Source organism: Coturnix japonica, chromosome 8, assembly GCF_001577835.2.
Source record: "Coturnix japonica isolate 7356 chromosome 8, Coturnix japonica 2.1, whole genome shotgun sequence".
Taxonomy (NCBI): Eukaryota; Metazoa; Chordata; class Aves; order Galliformes; family Phasianidae; genus Coturnix; species Coturnix japonica.
Genome location: NC_029523.1, coordinates 4,449,463 through 4,468,663, shown reverse-complemented (window position 1 = coordinate 4,468,663; position 19,201 = coordinate 4,449,463). Strand labels below are relative to the sequence as shown.

Genomic DNA, 19,201 nt, shown 5'->3' with positions numbered 1-19,201 from the left:
GGAGGGAAGGTTTAGATTAAATGTTGGGGAAGTTCTTCACAGAGAGAGTGGTGAGGTGCTGGAACAGCCTGCCCAGAGAGCTGTGAATGTTCCATCTTTGGAGGTGTTCAGGGATGTGTTGAATGGGGCCCTGGGCAGCATCTGGTGTGGTACCAGATCTGGAGGTTGGTGGACCTGCCTGTGGCAAGGGGTTGGAATTTGGTGATCCTCAGTGTCTTTTCTAACCCAAGCCATTCTATGAGCATCTCTAGCACTGGAGTGTCACTGCTGTAATGCCACCTGTCTGCTCAGGCTGGTGTTCTGCTGTTCCTCACCAAGTCATGGGCACATTGGTTGTGCAAAGACAATGAGAGGAGGTAAATGGTAACTTGACACATCTTCATTTCCAGCAGAATTTAAAACAAAAGAACCTAAACCAAACCTTTTCTAACATCCATTGGCTCTCCAATGAGATGTAGTCTCTGCAGCCATTTCCTTGCAGTTAAAATGCTTGGCACCCCACGGTGGAGAGGGGTTCACTGTGGGTTGGCTGCTGGCTGGGGGGGCAGCTGGTGCTCTGCTGTGGGCCTTGGGGAGAAGCAAGCTTGATGTATTGGGTAGGAGGGTGGTCCCCGTGGGGTTTTGCGATGAGAACCCAATGTGAAGACCTGAAGTTCTCCATTGCAAGCATCTGAGTGCTCAGAGGGTGAGTGAGAAGTGTGCTGAGCTGCTCTGTGAAGCATGAAGCAGCCTGTCAAAAAGCTGATGCTGTGAGAACGGGTCATAAAGAACTGTGGTCATCTACTGAACTTGTGCTGAAATGTATTAAATTCCTCTGGGTTCGCATCTACTCTGTGTGCTGCTGGGTTGGTCCTGGCTCCTGGGGTCCTGCGTGTGCTGCTTTACAGGCAGAACAGCAGAGCTGCAGCTCTGGAGCATGAGTTCTGTTGATGAAGTTCGGTGTTGCAATTGTAATGACGTGGAGCAGCAGCAGAGGACGCACGAGCTCGCAAACTGTCCTAGTCTGAAGGTTTGAGCTGGAAGTTGGAATAAATGCAGCTGTGCAGTTTGTTGCTGCCTACACTGCTTCGTGTTCTTCAGCAAGGTTCTGCAGTACAGTCCTACCCTATGGGAACGAACCACAGCGTCTCCTTTAATAGGTGCGAAGCATTTTCTGGCCACAGTTTATACATTCAAAACCTATGGGGACGTGTATGTACATCTATCTACCTGTCTGTCTACATAGGTAGCTATAAATATATATGTACAATGGTATGTGGTTACATTTGTTAATGTTCTCCAATACTTATTAGCAACTTAAATTTAGCGTTTGTATATTAATTATTGATTTTTTTCAAGGCAATCTACTCTGTACCCACAGCACATCTGCATTTCTGTTCGCAGTTCTGGGTGAAAGGCTTAAATGACATTGCCATGGGCGATTCCATGAGCAGGAAAGATGTGTGGAATGGCACTGCTTGATTTTGTTGCTTGATGTGGGTGAATGATGTGAAGGTGAATGTGTTCATAGTCCTTTGGGTTTTCTTGGATGTGAGATACAGACGAGCTTTTGTTAGCTTTCCTTAGGTGCCAAAACAATTAAGTCTAGAATTGCTGAGCTTCAGTAAGGTGGGACTAGCTGACTGGAAATCCTTTAATAGAGCACTCAGTAAAGGCCAAGTATTCAGCTCTTTCTTTCAGTTTTCAATAGGACTTTACTCCTGGGGGTTATTACTTGGGCTTGCTATTACATTATGACTCACCATCTCTCTAACTACCTGAACAGTAAGAAGATTTACCCCATACAAGCATGCTGATAATTCCCTTCATTCTCTTTTCTGGCCAGAACTGGTTCAGGTTCTACAGAGATTGCTCAGCATTGGTTCATAGAGGCTGAAATAGGTAAGGCTGTGAAAACTCCAATTTACATGTATGTGGATGTCATATATGCATGAAAATTTGGGTATCTTGGTCTTTTGTCCGTGATTCTGCTCAGATAAAACAGAAGTCCTTGCCCTTTTGAGGCAGAGGTGTGAGTGACTGAATAAGTTTGTCTAGTGCTCCATCCTGGGCTTCCTGGAGCTGTGGGGACCATAGTATACTTTGTACTTTATGCCTTTCTAGAATGTATCGCTGGTTTTTCATTAGTTTAGGATTTGATAGAGGTTATGTAGTTTATACTGTGGTCTATCCTTAGATTTTTATCCTGTTTTTTTTCTGTAGGATGTTTTGTCTACCAGCATTGCTGAGACCAGCATCACCACCAATTATGTGGTCTATGTCATGGACTTCTGCTGCGAGTGAGCCCGTGAAACAGCTTTTTGTTTTGTAAATCCTGTCCTTTGGAATGCAAAAAAGGTTTTCTGACCACACAGAACTGCCCCGTGTTCCCACAGCCCCACAATCCCAGAGCTGAATCTGAGGACTCGAGCTCACTCAAGACAGATCCGCATTGTCTTTAACTGTTCAGTTGAGTTACAAACGGCATCGGGGTGGGCTGCTTTTGGCCATCTGCATTCACTCTGGCGCCACCGCTCATGTGAGGTGTTACCGGGTCTCCGTGCATATTATAAGCATGTAGTCTGCTAAATGGGTGTTATGAACACACAGGATAGAGATGCTGGAAATTAGGAAGATTGCTGTAGACTGTTGCAGATCCTGTCTTGCTATGTGAGTAAATTACACATGGGAATCTCACTAATCGTACTGGAATTTGGAGTGTTTTGAGGGAGTTCCGAGCATTTCGTTCTGTATATAGCTTGGAGCACTGCTTTATAAATAGTGCTGTGCTTTGGTTTGCTAACAGGTGGCTAAGTAGCCAAAGCTTAGCTGGTCAAGCAGGGATGGTTTGCTTCTTAAAAGCAGCGTGGCTGCAGGGAATGAAGTAAGGGCTGGTTTGGCAGGACTGAAGATGCTGAATATCAGATCTTCTGCTTTACTCTGTAACAGATAAAAAGCGAAGCTATTCTCTGCTGACAGTATCATCAGTCTGGGGATCAAAAACTAATTTGCAGCAGTAGAAAGGAGGAGCGGGACATGTGCGTGCTGGGTTTTGTTTCCATTTGTATGGCAGAACTCACTTTAAAAAGTGAAGCTGTGCCCTTCAGAATTAAAATAGCTCTGGAGAGTTCTCTAAGAACTGTTGCATGTCTGTCTGATCCGACTGGGAAAGTAAAGTCAGGAAGCACAGACAGGAAATGCGGGAATTCTTGGCTATCTCAGTTCTTTTTCTTTAAGAACATATATGTGTTTATATGTTTGTACCCATAGTGGGAAGTGGAGAGATAGTTCGTGATCTTATTGTTCAGAACTTCCCTGTGAACCTAAAGAATCTCTCAGGGGAAAACATGATAGTGCTTGAGAACTGAAGCAGAGAAGAGCTTTGGAATGAGAATAAGGCTCTCAGACATTCCTTCAGATGTTGCAAGCAGTTGAATTTTTCACATAACAGGCAATTTTGTCATGAAGGTGGTAAAATCCAGGCAAGGCAGATGTTCTCTGTTCACCCCCATTCTGTGGTCAGGAACACTGCTGAACTGCTGCTCCAGCTCTTTCCCCACTGCTAAGACTTCTGATTCCTCTAATGGACAAATTGTTTCTCAGTCAGTTGAGCCATGGAAATCTTTTTGCCAGCTGCAGAAGTGTACACAGCTCTTATACACTCTCTGGTCTCCCCTTGAAACTTAGCAAGCCCTTTTCTCAAGGAGCATATAGAGCATAGCTGTGTTTGAGTGCTCAACTTCGTATGTGTGTGACATCCACGTGCATGTGCCTGGGAAGGAGAGTGTGTGTCTTGTGGACTTGTGCAAAGAGATATGAAAACCTGATAACATCTCAATGTCAAATCTGTTTGAGGTGTCCCAAAAGCTTTTCTAGCTGTCTGCTACCCAGTGTGGCCATTACTATGGGTTCCTATTTCAGTTAGCAAGTTAAGTGCCCATTAACAATACCATGTCAGAGATAAAGACTTCAGAACTCTCTCTTTCCAGCAGGTCCCTGAGATGAGAACTGAGAAGAAAGGAATGCTAGAAGAATGCAATGAGAGATGGAATGGCTAGGAAGCAGTATTTGCTTTGAGAGGCAACAGTTGATGCTGATGGAATGACCCATGTTGGTGATCAGAGTCCATGTTCAACAAACATGGGCTTTTTTGTCCTCTTCTCATTCTAGACTTAAACTCATGTGCCACCTGAGATAACATCCTTTTGTGTAATTCTCTCAAGCACTGAATTGCTGCAGCTGGGAGAAACGGGTCACCTTTTGACTAAAGCAATAGAGCCACCACCTTTGGGTGCTGCAGTGGAAACTGAACGCTCACTAATTGGTACCACTGTTTGCTCATAAGGCTCTGTGTTAATGAAGGTGAGTCTGAATGATTTCCCATGTATAGTGATCACTTACAAACTGCTTTAATGTCTCTTTTGTCTGCTTGTTTCTGTAGTAGCACGCTGACCAAAACAGCAGGGTGTATTTTGGAGGCATTGTGTGGGTGGCAGTGTCTTCTTGCAGCTGAAGAAATACTTGAATTCCCAGGTGGAGCATCTTTCCTTTAAGAAACTTGAGCCTTCGAACCTAAGGCTTGTTTTATTTTGTTGTTGTTGCTGTCGGTTTTTATTTTGCTTTTTCCTTAACCAATAACCTATGCTTGCTTCCAGCTTCCTGTTTTCCAGCTGTGGCACTGTTGTGTCTTACATTGCCTTAGGCACTGGACTGAGTCTTTTACAGACCTACTATAAAGCCACTAAAAAGAGTGGTTAGTAGTTTTTTTTGGTTTTTCTTTTTTTGTATAATTACTGCTTTCCACAGTTTGTTAAGCTGAGATTTCAAAATGTTGTAGAGTAATTAAATCTCCATCTCCATCCTTTAAATCTGAATGTGCAAGCATCAGTATCCTCCTGAAAGAGAAGAAATGGAGGTGGGAGTTGAGCAGTCTCCCCAGTTTTTCCAAGGAACCAGGAAAATGAGTAAGATGAAGCAGAGAGGAGCATGACATTTATGAGCTGGTTTAAAGCAATGATTAGAGAAAGAGTTCTCTTACTTTTCTTATCAGAAATGTTTTTCTTTAGGATTTTTAGACCAATTTGTATTTGATAGTGGCTAAGGAGTCCATTATCTGTTTGCTTTCCCATTTTATTGCTGAGGCAATAGATGGAAGTGCTCTAATTACACTGAAGTTTCCCAAAGTATATGATACCTCACTCTGTAGAGTATGCAAACAATACATTAGCATTTTTCATTTGTTTCTAAAGAGTTTTTGAAGATCACATCTGTATAGGTTTTCTTTGGCATGCAGACTTGAGAGAGGGAAAGAGAACACAAGGGAGCACAGAACTATGAAGTGGAGCATAATGATGATGACCAAATCTCCACCTGGAGATGGACCCAAAATCTCCAATTTCCATGACTTAGACTGTCAAGGAAACCTGTGAGGCTCTTTCATCTGCAGAGGAAACAGCCATAGATATTTGTTTGACTTTATTGTTGCTGGTAGTTTGATAGCTTAAAGGTTGACCTCAAGTAAACAAGGACATGGTATAGTGGGACCTACTGGTAATAGGTGAATGGTTGGACTGGATGATCTTTTAGGTCTTTTCAATCCTTGGTGATTCTATGAAGCTGTTTGGATTATGGAAAGAGAGAAGGGAAGACAAATGCTGTGTATGACCTCGTAGAAGGAAGACTTGGTGTTGTTCTCTTGTTGATGAACAGAGGGTGTTGTAATTTAGCAAGTGTAGTGATACCTGCAATTGGCTGTCATGGGGCTGCTTTGATTTTTGTGAGGCAGAAATTGGGTTAGATGAATTTGATCAAATTTAGAGACCTAAAAAGACTGTAATTAACAGTGTAGAAAAAAAGGTCATTTTACCCCTCTATAAAGACCTAGAGATGGTTGGAAGAAGATAGACAAAGTATGCAACAAAAGAAAAAGCAGAGAAAGACTTTGTGGATACCAAAGATTTAGCATGACTAAAGAATGGCTTAGGTAGGAAAGGGGATTTCTGAAAGGTGTGTATTCATTGTTTTCCCAGAAAGTGAGATTCTATTTGGACACGGTGATTTAACGAGCATGTTTTTCATTCAGGGATGAGAAATAAACAGGATAATCTGCGATCAACATATAGGCAAGGAAGCGTGCATTAAAGCTCTTCTGCTTTTACAGGTGTGTTCAGGTGAAATTAATAGTGCCATCTCATTCTTGTCTGTTTTTATCTGGTAGACAACGACAAGCTGTGATGGCTGAGGTGCAATACAGGGGGGTTTTGGAGGTTGAGGGAAGGCCAGAAGGATTGAAAATGTTGACTAATTGTTCTTAAAGGAACCTCCCTGATTTTCTGCTCTTCACTTGTTGCATCCCCAAAGTGTCCTCTCGTAAGTGCTGTGCTTCCTGGCCCTTGCTATTAACCTTAGGGAATCTGTGTGTTCTAAACATGATTTTATTGATTTAATGCATTAGTGCCACCGCAGGGATTTGCAGCAATGTTTGATTCAATTATTCAGATTTATAGAAGTGCCATTTTAAAACTGTTCCTTGAAGGTGACCAGGTTCTGAATTTGCTGCAGCTCCCTGAGGAGCCTGCTGAGTGAACTGACATGGTTGGCTGAATTCAGCACATTCTGCCTCTGAAATAGGAATCCTTTAATTTTGTTTCTCTTTTTACACTGCCGGAATCATTACCGTGTTTATCCTTAAGTTTTTCTTGGGGGGTAAGATGACCTGAAATTGAGTCACCAGAGAATCTGGGGAAGTTCATAACAAACGAAGTAATGAAAACATTCTGACCTCCCCCAGTCTGTCTCCAAAACAAATGACAGGAAACACACTGTGGTACAGCCCATTCTGGGCAAACCTCTCGCTTCTTGTTTTTGAAGAGCTTGGGAGAGAAAAAATACCTCTTTGTAGTAGTATTTTTCAGCCTTTGCTACCCAGGAATTAATTGGAAACTGTAGAGCTGAAATGCTCTGAGTGCAGAGGTCATTTAAGAATAGATGCCTATCTGCCAGCTGATTGAATCAGAAAATGCATTGATCTGGGATCCTGAACAACTGCTGTGCTGTCCTACATGACCTGTGGATGCTAGCCAGTCTTCTGTTCTCTGTCAACAGAATGTTTGATGACTCAACCATTTAACAGCACTGGACCAGATAACGATCTGGATGTTGTAATATCCTTGCTTGCTTTTGGGGTCTACCCCAGCGTCTGCTACCACAAGGATGAAAGGAGGATTTATACCTCTGAGGGGCATAATGTGCTCAGCCACACATCACCCATCAGCAGACAGGGCAGGAAGTGTCAGTCACCTTTCTTTGTGTTTGGAAAATCTTGGTTTGATGCTTGGGATTTCCACAGGTGTGGTTCAGAAATGTGGTGAGGCTTCACCTCTGTTCCACCCAGCTTAGGCAGAACTTCAGTTTGCTTCTGTGTAAAGTGAGCCCCTCTAAACAGGCTACAAGACTTTCAAACTCAAAATACTATGCTTTGTTCAATCAAAGTACGCGTGGGATTGAAAAGCAATTAAGATGTCGGCTTAAGAGTGATTAGGTAAAACTGAGGTGAAGGAATTATAGTTATATGTAGCTCTCTTACTACCCACTACATACAAGGAGCTTCTATTTGAGGTTTGATTGTCTTGTTTTCTACTATATTTGGAAGTCTGTGACAGCAAGTTCATTGCTGTTTGTTATGGCTGTTCTACTGATTTCCATTCTGGAAGCTGAATAGAATCTATTCATCTGATCTCCAGGCCACCAGCAGCAGGCATCAACCTCATGGCTGCCATTGGAAGGTGAGCTTGATGCTCTGGGGTGGGGGGGAACACTCAGCACCTTTGCCTTCAGGGAAACCAATTCCCCACACAGGAGCTTTGAGTCAGCTCCAAGCTGATGGAGGCTGCAGAAACCCAGAGCTAAAATCAGTAGGAAGAGGATTTTTCCAATGTGGAAAGGAGCTTCAGGCTTTTTGTCTGAGCATATGTGAAACTGTTGTATTCAGAGCCTGTTGTAGACAAATCACTGCCTGTTTCCACAGGAAGGACAAATGGCTCTCAGTAATAAAAGCTGTCATCGCTGGTTCCAAAACATAATGACTATAAAAGAAAAGATAATCTAAATTTATTTTGAGCAAACCTCTTCATGGCTGTTTCTGGAAATAAAACAAAACACTTGGCTGGGCTGGCAGCCCTGTATTGCCCCTTGTTTACACATCTTATGAGGCAAAGGAAAATGAACACACCTGAGCTGTTACTAGTTTAGGAGTGAAATGAAAGACAGCTTGTATCTCCCTAGAAACACTCAAGGCCAGGCTGAATGAGGCTGTGAGCAACCTGGTCTGGTGGGAGGTATCCTTGCCTATGGCAGGGGATGGGAACCAGATGATCTTAAAGGTCCCCTCCAACCCAAACCATTCTTTGATTCTATAATTATAAGTCTTTCCATTTAGACAAAAGAAGTTGTTTCTTTCCTGAATTCCTTTCTTGCTGTTACCAATCTGTTTGCCATTTCAGTTCCCTAGCACAAAGCACAGTAACCCCCCTAAGAGTACAACATTTTACTGAAAGTTGTGTGATTTCTTTATTTTTTTCTTTATTTTTTCCCATTAAAGAATTTGGTTTTCAAGCTTTATACCCTGTATCCAAATTGCATTTAGATTCTGAAGCCATCTATTGTTAGTTTTGGTTGTAGGACGTATAAGACATTCTGAAGAAATCTCGTCACTGTCTCAAACCATTCTCTGCCAAACACATTTCAAGTTACAGAGCTTGGACTCAGTGGGGATTTTTCTTTGTTGTCTAATAAGCTGTACAAATAGGCCCTGCTGCAGTGGTTTTCTGTCTATGCCAGGCAGCACTTTGTTGCTTTGCAGCTACCCACTGTCCTAGTGCATGCTGTGTTGCACTTCACAGCACAGCAGCTGGCAGCTCTTTTGCTGATTCAAATGATGTGGGATACCTTTATCAAGGCTGGTGTGATGCTGCTTGTACCTACCAAACCTCGAGTTAACTCAGAATTGTTAACAGTGCCCTTAATCTGAGGCTGTGTTCGTTTACGTTATTGTTCCTAAATAGCCACACTTCAATATTGCAGAAGAATATGAAAGAGAGAGATGTCTTTCATTAGAATTCTTTGGAGCTGTGGATTACAACTGGAGTGCTTATTCAGAACCAGTAATTCACTGGATTTACAGGGATGTGGGGGATATACCAGTGTTGGAGAAAAACCTAAAGCAAGTCCAGCATTTTCTATATTTCTTATTAAGGCTTCTTTAGAAGCTATGTGAAGTTGAAGCACTGTTTTCTTTTAATCAACACTGGAATAGGCTCCCCAGGGAGGTAGCTGAGTTGCCATCCCTGGATGTGTTTAAGAGGCGTTTGGATGCGGTGCTCAGAGATATGATTTAGCAGGGGGTTGTTAGATTTAGGGTGCTATGGTTAGGACTAGGTTATGGACTTGATGATCTTTGAGGTCTTTTCCAACCTGAGTAACTCTATGATTCATATAACATGTACACAAGTCCTTGTTTGGGTTAAAAGTGAATGTGTGCATTTAGGTCACCCATGCTCACAGGCTTTGGGTCAGCAAGGTGTGATTTACTGAAGCGTGATTGAAAATTTCTTGCTGCTAATTTCTGATTCAACCTAGAGATGCCATTATTGACTGATTTTTATGCTGAATTAATATATGTTTGGTTAAATTGATTTACCACTGGATTCCTCTTATCCTGCATTTCAGTTGCATGGCACTTTTCCCTTGGTAGTAACTGATGAACTGTACTCTGCTGCTTATTTTCACACTGAAAGCTTTTAATCCAAGTAAAAGCTCTGGTAAATATTTCCTAGCTCTGAGCAAGTATCACTGGTGGGGGCTGCATTAAATCAGCCGTTCATAAAGATGGATGTAAATCGTAACAGACTGTAATGCTAAGATCTAATCACAAGGTCTTCATTAACCTGGCTGTAAGATCACAGCCATGTATTCTCCCAGGAAAATGACCTTGTGGCCTTGTAAGTACCAGCTTCTTAAAGCCACTCTCAGGTTACCACGTTGCTGAGGTGAAGCAACCATAGGAAAATCTTATCTGTATGGGAAAGAATGGGCAACAAAGCAAAAGTAAGTGTTCAGAATTTCAGCACAATTTAAAAATCATCAGCACCATCCTTTTCCATGGCTCTTAACTGACTCTTTATATTCCAGAACTGCATCTTGGAGGTGGAATTCCAAGTTTTCCTCCCACTCTTCTATCTGAAAAGCCACAATGATGACAAAAAACATTCATAAAGGTTATGCTGGAAAATAGATGAAGATTTGCAGTTTTTTCCCTCGGACAACTGAGTTCCTGACCCATAGTAAGTGGTTGCTGTGTAGTTACCCATCGTTCCTCTTCCCTTCTCCTAAGGGAATTGGTTACTCAGTGTAGACTTTGTATTTTTGTTTTATTTTGTTTTGGCAGTGGGATAAGGAGAGTAAGAGTTGTCCCAACTGCGTCAGCATTCTTTCCAATGAAAGACATTGGGGAAAAAAAAACACATTACAAGAAAAAGGAAATTCTCATCTATCGTGAGCTTAAAGAATAACTGCATGGTTGGTCGCATAGCTCCATGCCACCAACCAATGCTGTGAGTGTAGTCAATGCACCCAAATTCCCTGCTAGGGATGGAGAGCAAAAAGCTGTAAGTCCAATATTGCCCATGTGAAAAGAATACGTAGTGGTACCTAGGAGTTTAAGGAGGTTTCCACTGAAGAGTGAAAGATAATTGTAGTGGAAATGCTAAGTCATGGCATGAAGCAGTGATTGAGCACCTGGTGGGAAGGCAGGGCCAGTCCAGGGGAGCTCAGGTGTAAGCAGTGTACCTGAGTGACTGAAGGGATGGAGCCAGGATCCACCCCTTCCCAGACCTCACTGAAGGGCTGGCAGTGGAGCTGAGAGTATCTTGCTGGAGATTACTGCCTACCTGAGGCCTTCTGAAGGTAAGCAGCTTCCTTCGTTTATTGCAAGTTGCATCGTAGCAAATCCTCGCTTACTACAGCACAGGACCAAGCTGCTCTGCTATCATTGGTGACAAGAAGTAAATTGAAGATTTAAGACCCTTCAAAGCCCACAGTGTGGGAAGTGTACGAACACAACCTACAGAGCAGAAAACTTCCACAAGAAACTCCTGATTCTGTCATACTTTCCACCACAAAATTATCAGCTTTAATTTTTTTATAGCCTTTGAGTGACTCAGAAATCTGGCAGTGTCTGATGTGAGAGCTTTGCTCGTACTTCTGTAGTGGGTGGAAGGGCAGAGTTTAACATTAAGAGACTTCTAGGCCAGTAAGAAAGTTCTCTTGAAACAAATTTAAGGCACTAGGATGGAAGAGAGTCCATCGTTACCAAGGTCTGATCAGAGCTAGAACAACCCCAAGTAAATCAACTGCGCCTTCCTATGTCTCCAGTTAGTAACCTGAATCCCAAGGAGCCAGGAGAGCCTCAGACAGCCCACTGACATGCATACCCTTCCCCCCAAACCATTTGGGTCACTTGGGACAACAGATGAGCAGTAGCACCGGTGTTTATTTTATGGCTTTTTACAGCTGCCATAAAATGGCTCCTCCTTCTCCCCCAGGGCTGATGCAGACATTTAGTTTGGCTGGTGGTGCTGGCAGGCTGCTTGCATGAGTAGCCAGAAACACTGCAATAGTTTTGGACCAGAACATGGCTTAGCTCATAATTGGGCAAAGCAACAGTCTACCACGAAGGAACCTAAAGAGAAGAAGGGAAAAATAATGCTGCACATCCTCTGTAGCTGCCAGTGTTCTTGCATGAGTGGCACGCTTGGGCACCAGCCTACGCTAACAGAAGCTGCATGTCTCTACCATGCTGATAGAAAAAGGGCAAGTGTGATGGAACAGCGGGTGGGATAAGCTACGTGGCCAAAAAAGCACAGGCCAAAACCAGACAGCAGTGCAGCGTCAGTGTCATTATCTGCATCCTGCCCAGGTCCTTCCCACAACTGAGAGAACAGTGCCTGTCCAAGAACATCCAACAGGACATCCAACTTTGTTATGCAGCACCATTGGGAGGCCGCCAGTCCTGTGAGCACCTCGATGTGACACCCCTTTGCTGGGAAGCAGAGCGGCGCTGTGAGTCAGTTGCCACAGAGGTTTGCTTTTGAAGGGCTTTCCTTGTTTTCTATCGGAGCTTCTATGTTCATGTGTTTACAGCCCAGTAGATCATAAAGCAGCTGTCACCTGCAGGAGGACGTGGAAGGAGCAACATACATTGGTATTGTTTTAATGTAAATTAGCACAGATCTTGTAGAGAGGTGTCCCTTTGCAAACAAGAATAAGTGCTAAAAGTCAGCATCAGTCAGTGCAGAACAGAAGCTTTCATAGCACTTTGCTCTCAGCTCTTGGAATGAAGAGTGCTTTAACCAGCAACAGCTGTCTCAGTAACACTAGGCGTACCAGTAGAGCTGGAAGAGGCAATCTTGTGTTGGGCGTTATCGTGTTTGTGTTTGCTCGGAAGCAGATCCTGCGTGCTCATTCTTGGCAATAACACAATAATATTTCAGTGTTCTGAAAGCTGTTTACACATATGATACTTTAATGCTTTTAACAAAAAAGAAATGAAATCCACTGCACAAATGATTGCTCTCTGCTGAGAGTATTTATCACTGTGCATGCCCAAGTGGCATCACCCACTCCACTGTTAAGGGGCTTTGCAATTTGTGAAGTGAGAAGGTGGTTCAGCAAAGATGTGGAGGCTCTGAGCTGAGGTGAACTCTGAAGTTGTTTGCCCGTTTTAGACAAAGGCCACGTGTCAAAATGCCTCTTTACATTACTGTTGTCATACATAGAAGAACTACAGAGACAGACGTTGTCATGTGATCTTGTGATTCAATTCACAAAGGTTTTTGCACCTCTAGAAAAGTCCATGTGATATCAAAGTAGAAAAATGGTACTTGTGAAAATAGCATCTTCCTATCCTGCAGTTCTTTCCAGACAGAGTATTTTTGAGTCTATGAGCAATATATGTTAAAAACAGTGGCTGCATCAGGTAGATATAGTAACAAATATCTACAAATAAGAGACAGAAATGTATGTAAGCTGTCCAAAGTGATAGTGCCTGAATTTACATTTTACAAGACGATGACTTCACTCCTTGCACGTAACTCAGCAAAGCTGTCTAAACAATGCAAGTAGCTTGTCTAGCTTTCCCACACTAAATACCTTATTCTGAGCTGCATCCAGCTTCTGTGAGCCCCCGGTTTTCAGATCAAAGCTCGCCACGTTCTTTCTCTATAAAGTTGACCTTAAACTCTGAACAGGGAGTGGTCACAAAATATCTGTAGCCAAAAGTAGGGCTAGTGAGAACCCTTCAGCCTAGTTAACTGATCCAAGAGGAGGCCGGGAACTTAAAACTTCAGCTGGAAGTGTTTATAGAAATCTTAGAAGAGGACATCCGTTATCATTCTAAGCGAAATAATGATCTCTAATCACAGCATACACAACATACTTTGCTTAGTAACACTCATCTTATTCCTTGGAAAGTTCTGCTGTATTAAATATGTGAGCTAGGTAGCTTACCTACGTATTCTATCATGAGTTATTGTGGATCATCAAAGTATTCATCATTGTGGATACCATCATGGACACAGCAAACTGGCCACTTCTAACTGAAGATGTAATTAAACCTTTGGAATTGAAGCCTGCTTCCTGGCTGCTCTGGGACTGCATGTACCTAACAAGGACACTCCTGGTAATGACACTCCTGGTAATCATTCTTCCAGCCAGTCATTTGCTGCAGATTTTAAGGTATTTGAGCTGCAGAGAATGTGAAAAATGTGAGAAGTGATGTACAGCTGCAGAAAGGATGATGTGCTTGAAAGAGTCATCATGACACTATAGGCAACAGACAGACTGAGCACTGGCTCCTTGTCCTTGTGAGGGCTGGAGCCTTCCTGTGTAGTTCCAGACAGCACAGTGATCACAGAATGGCTTGGGTTGGAAGAGACCCCAAGAATCACCATGTTCCAACCCCCTTCCACAGGCAGGGCTGACCACCACTAGATCAAGTGCTAGACCAGGCTGCCCAGGGCTCCATCCAACCTGGTAACCTGGGGCCACCATGTCTTCTCATCTGCTCACATTTTAGCTTCCCCAAAGCAGGAATTCAAGAGAAACTTGCAAAATTGCCATTTGTCATTTTGTTTTGGGATGAACAATTGCTTTATTAAGTTCTATTTGTACGCTGGAACCTGTATAAATTGGCAACCCTGACTGCTCCATGTGAGGAGAACAACACACTGGGAGAACATCTGCTGTCCCAACAGCAACCTGGAAGGAAATTTGACAGTGAGTACTGGGGATCAGTATGAGAAAAATGCTGTTAGTGTCTGTTGTACACTTCAGGGGACTAACAAAGTTATCTGCCATCTCTCTGCACAGTGGTCCTCACTCTTCTTTCTTTGTTTACAGATCCAGATGTTGTTAGGCTGAGACTTGGCCAGGCGGCTTCTAGTGACTAAATAGTTATTATTGCTCCTTGTCCTGAAAGATGGAATTTATTAAAATTAGGGGCTCCTGCATTGGAGATGAATACTAGAAAAAGCTTTTAAGCCTCTATAGTGGAAAGCTGTGAATTCTGCAGCATGGTGCTCTGTGACTGACAGTCTGAAATCCAGGCAGGACAAGAAAAGTAAACCAAAGCAACTGCAAGGATTCTCTCAGATTAGTGCAAGCTAAAAAGAACTTTCAGCCATTATATGGAGGCTTAATGCTCTTTGGGGTACTGTGTGCAGAATTAGATTTATATTTGCTTAAATGAACTGGGAGTCCCATGGTTGGAAAAGACCTCCAAGAGCACCCTGTCCAACCATCTGTCAATAATATGCATATCCTGGGACAAATAATGCTTTAAAATATGTGAAAATTCGGAAGTGAACAACCATGTATAAAACGTCAGACACAACTTTCGAGCTCTGAGAGCTGCGCTGAAGCATTGGTGAAAACGGTATGTTAGGTATGTATCACGACATAAAGATGTTTATGTTCTGGAGTGTTTTGTTTTCTTAACCTTTGAAGTTCAGCAGTTCGGGTGGCAAAGCCTTGGTTGCCACAAGGCCGTGTTTGAAAGGGACTGTGAAATGTATTTTGAGAACGACTCAAAGCCAAAAAGCAGACCAACAAAAAACTACATTCCAAGTTAAAAAAAACACCGGAGAGTGACAACGAGGTGCTATTTTAAGGAGTTTTCTGTGATATAAAACAGTACAGAAAATACCTTTTAGGAAGCACGTTCTGGTACCTCAATCTAAAATGTCGTTTCAAGGCTAATTGAAATTTAACAGTCTTTAACCAACAGGAATCTGGGATGAAACTTTGCCAGAAGACAGGCACAGGGAAGACTGACATTATCATCACATGAACTTGTAGCCTATATTCTGTGCTTTCTTCCCATCACAACCAATTATCATTAATCTTTAATATTTAAACATGATAAATCTTGATTTTGACTTCTTGCAATGATTTTAAAATAACTCGTAAATAGCTGAGGGTAATTAATGCACATGAAAGGAATTATTAGAAAAATACTGTAGTTGATCTACTTAAGTGCTTTCAATTGCATTAAATGCTGATATAATAATTTTATCAAGCTCCAAAATGAAAGACATGAACAACAGTTGAAGGAAGTACAAATTATCTTCGTAAAGACCTATCAAGAGGATACAGGGTACAGAACAAACTGTCTCTTTGCAGTCACTCTGTTTTTCTGTACCACTGGCTGTGCCTTTCTGATATTTCCTGTTGAACTGAGTAGCAGAGATGGAAACGTGGGCAGAATGTTGAGGTTCCCAGAAAGGAAAATGTATTTTACAACTCATAATGTTATGAGTTCCCAACACTCTGCTTTATGAATCAGAATTAATTCATCGTCGTGATTTAGAATCATAGAATCACCAAGGTTGGAAGAGACCTACAAGGTCATCCAGTCCAAATTCCAGTCTTGTAAATAGCAGTGGATGACAACTACCAGAGAATGATCTTGCAGACCAGAGAATAGTCATGCACATTTCCTCTAAGTATTTCAAGACTGTAAGACTTAGCACTCCCAACAAACAGGGCTTGCCCTCTTTAGCTGAAGATTTGGGAGAGTAAACACAGCCCTGCTATGGCCTCCACCCTCCACCCTCTTTCCCACCCGACCCTCCTGGGTCTTTGGGGGATCTTCTCTTGACTCAAAGACAAGGGAAGGAAGGGTGGGAAACCAGAGTGCTGGCTTTTCTCCCAGCTTTTTGCAGCAGGAGCTGTGGGTGCTCTTCAGGAGCTCTGCAGACTTATCTCTTCCTTCTCTTTGTTTATCTAGTAGCAAGAGAAGGCTTAGTCATTGTACAAGATGCAGGAGAGTCGTAAATCCTGGCAGTCTAGAGTGAGAGAAAGGAAAAACAGGAAATACAGAGTGATATTAGCTCAGTAATGGTATTGTGTTATCCCCCCAAGATTGCCCATGTTTGATAGAGGGATGATCTTGTCAAAAAAAAAAAATAAATAAAAGCTTCTGGTGTTCCTGCAAACATCTGCCTCAAGATGGCTGTGTGACAAACTTCTTGCATTTGTGGTTCATTTATGCTTTGTAGCTTTGCAGAGGCCTTGTGGGGCTTGCTAGCTGTAAGGTCAGAAGATTGTGCTCATTCCAAGTATTTTGTTTTGCTCCTTGGCTATGAGGGATGCATGGATTTTCCCTGAATTGCTTTGTTAAACTATTGAGTCTTTTATGGCAGCATTTTTTGAGTGCAGGGAATGTGTCTTCTGTCTTTTCAGCTGGTCCTTGTCTGGCAACACAGGGGAGAACACAGTGAGCTGGAGAGCACTGAGAGCAGAGATGGGGCATCCTGATAGACAGCAAGAACAGCAGTAGGAAAGAGCCCCAAAAGCAGCTCTGTAGGGTCAAACTCCTCACAGCTCCTCGCCACTCGCTTTGTGGTCCATATCATGGGAAAGGGGAAACAGCTCTGCTTCAATTCATCGAGCAGCTTCAGAGGGAGAACAAGCAATTGAGATGATCTGTGACTCTCCAGATCCCAAAATTACATGCTGTTTTACCATCATCCAGTGGGGCACCCAGATTTAGCTCATCTGGCATGACAACAAATCTAACTGCAGCTCACTAGTCACGACAAGTTATTTATTTAGCAGGAGAAACACGAGCTCTGCTCATCCAAAATCAGTCATCCAAAAGACCAGCCTCCCCAGTGGACTGTGCCCTCCATTGGATGGTTGCTCTGACCTTGGCTGTTTGGGAATCCTGGATTTCCAGCAATGGGGCCCCATAATGTTTGGTTTGGAAGAGCACTGGAGCTGTGCTTAAAGAACATGAAACTTACAAAGGCAAGCTCTTAAGAGATGAGTTGTATTAGGGTTGCTGTCGACATCCATCTTCTGTAACCAAAGGAAGGATTCTACAAATGACAAAGTAACAACATTATACTATTAATAAAACAATGGTCGTGAGGGGACCAACCAACAGGTTGTGACTATAAACAACAGTAAAGATTCAGCTGGGAAGAAAATGTCAGCCTAGAGCCACTGGCAAAAGTACTCATCCAGCTGTGTATTACAAAAGATGTTGGGAATTTAGCTGGAAGCTCAGGAAGGATAGATATCTGTTGAACAACTTCTCTGTGGTCACACAGAACATCATTGATGCTGAGATGCTCAGGACCAACCCCCAGACTCAGGCTGCTTGCTGGGACAGCACTTTATCAGGCTTGGAAGATAATTCTAGAGGGAATGTTTTATGGTTAGTGTTAACAGCTCCAGCTCATGCCTGTGAAGGATTTGCATAACTGGGCAAGTCTCTGCTCTTTACAGCACGTGGTGCTGGAATTTCATGGGGGCAGAGCAGACATCAGTGGACCCTGTAGTGCAAAGACACTGAACCTGAGCTTGCTCTTGGTGAATGTGCTGCTACGTATTAGAGATGTAATACCGTACAGAGATATGTTTAACAGTGTCTCTGACACCCTTCCATCTTTGCAGGGATTGAGACTGGGATTGCTACAAGGGAGGGAGTGCTGAGGAACACCTCATCACCAAGAAGTTTTCTGGGTGTTTCATGGCTGAATTCTATGGGCGCATCTATGCATGCTTCTATCCCAAGGCATCCTATCAGTGGGCTTTGCAGAGGCAGCAGCTCACTGCGTGTGTGCTCCTCCAGACAGCCATGAAGCAAAAGGATGGGCTGTGTTTGAAGAAGAAAAGCTGGACAGTCCATTCATGTTTCAGCTTTCTCATGTTGGCACATTTCTTTGCCATATAACTACCTTAAGAAGAGAGGATACACGCCAGGCCTGCTGCACAAAAGAGATAACAAAATCGGCTCAGGTCTCTGCTTCCCCTGGGTTTGCAGGGACTTGTAAGAAGCAGATTACTTCCCATAAGCATGCACAGAGATGTATTTACTCGCATTGCTGTAGCTGCAGCACAGGATTAATTGGGATGATCAGCAAAAGAGTGACTGGAAAGTCAGACTTAAGACATTTTTTGAAGCCTTTTTCTTGCCCTTTCCACAGCTATTGGTTTTCGAAAGGGCTGGCAATAGCAGGACTAGGGAAATGGTGTTTAAGTTAAAAGAGGGAAGATTTAGGTTGGATGTTAGGGGGAAGTTCTTACTAGGGAGAGTTGGTTAGGCCCTGGAACAGGCTTGCCCAGGGAGGTTGTGGATGCCCCGCTCCTTGGAGGTGTTCAAGGACCAGGTTGGACAGGGCCCTGAGGCAACCTGATCTAGTAAAGGTGTATGTTTGGTGCCCTGCACGCAGGGGGGTTGGAACTACATGATCCTTGAGTCCCTTCCAACCCGGGTCATTCTGTGATTCTGTGGTTTTCTATTTGGGCTTTATTCACATGATTGCTGTGACTCTGCTTCCCTGTGATAGACACAAACCTTGCATTTCTCTATGTATCCTTGGCTTTTAAGACTATTCCTTTTGGACAAAGGTTGGGCTGAAGGCTCAGCCATTTACCAAATCAACAGAGCGGGTGCATTAAGGTCAGGGTGATTCCTGCCCGTGGTGGGAAGCGCAGGGGACCCCTCTCCCCCCCATCCCATCCCTGGGTGGGCCCCACGGGCACAGCCGCTTTAAGGCCGCCCCGCGGCGCATTCCACGCTGCCGTGCAGGGGGCGCCTCTCCCGGCCTGCCCCGCGCTTCCAGCCCCGCCCGCCGCGGCGCGGCCCGGCCCAGCGGCG

The 19,201-nt window shown here is 43.4% G+C and overlaps 1 long non-coding RNA gene across 3 annotated transcripts; it reads left to right on the top strand.

Annotated features, from left to right (window-relative positions):
• The first annotated feature begins 94 nt into the window (after positions 1 to 94).
• Positions 95 to 16,541, top strand: LOC107317283. 3 transcript variants are annotated; one of them, XR_004308173.1, is made up of 5 exons: positions 95 to 4,341; positions 6,197 to 6,348; positions 7,631 to 7,763; positions 10,168 to 10,319; positions 11,954 to 16,541. It is a non-coding gene; the product is annotated as an uncharacterized LOC107317283 (long non-coding RNA). The 3 variants fall into 3 exon arrangements; XR_004308172.1 differs by having other exon boundaries at positions 4,635 to 6,348; XR_004308171.1 differs by having other exon boundaries at positions 95 to 6,348.
• The last annotated feature ends 2,660 nt before the right edge of the window (positions 16,542 to 19,201 follow it).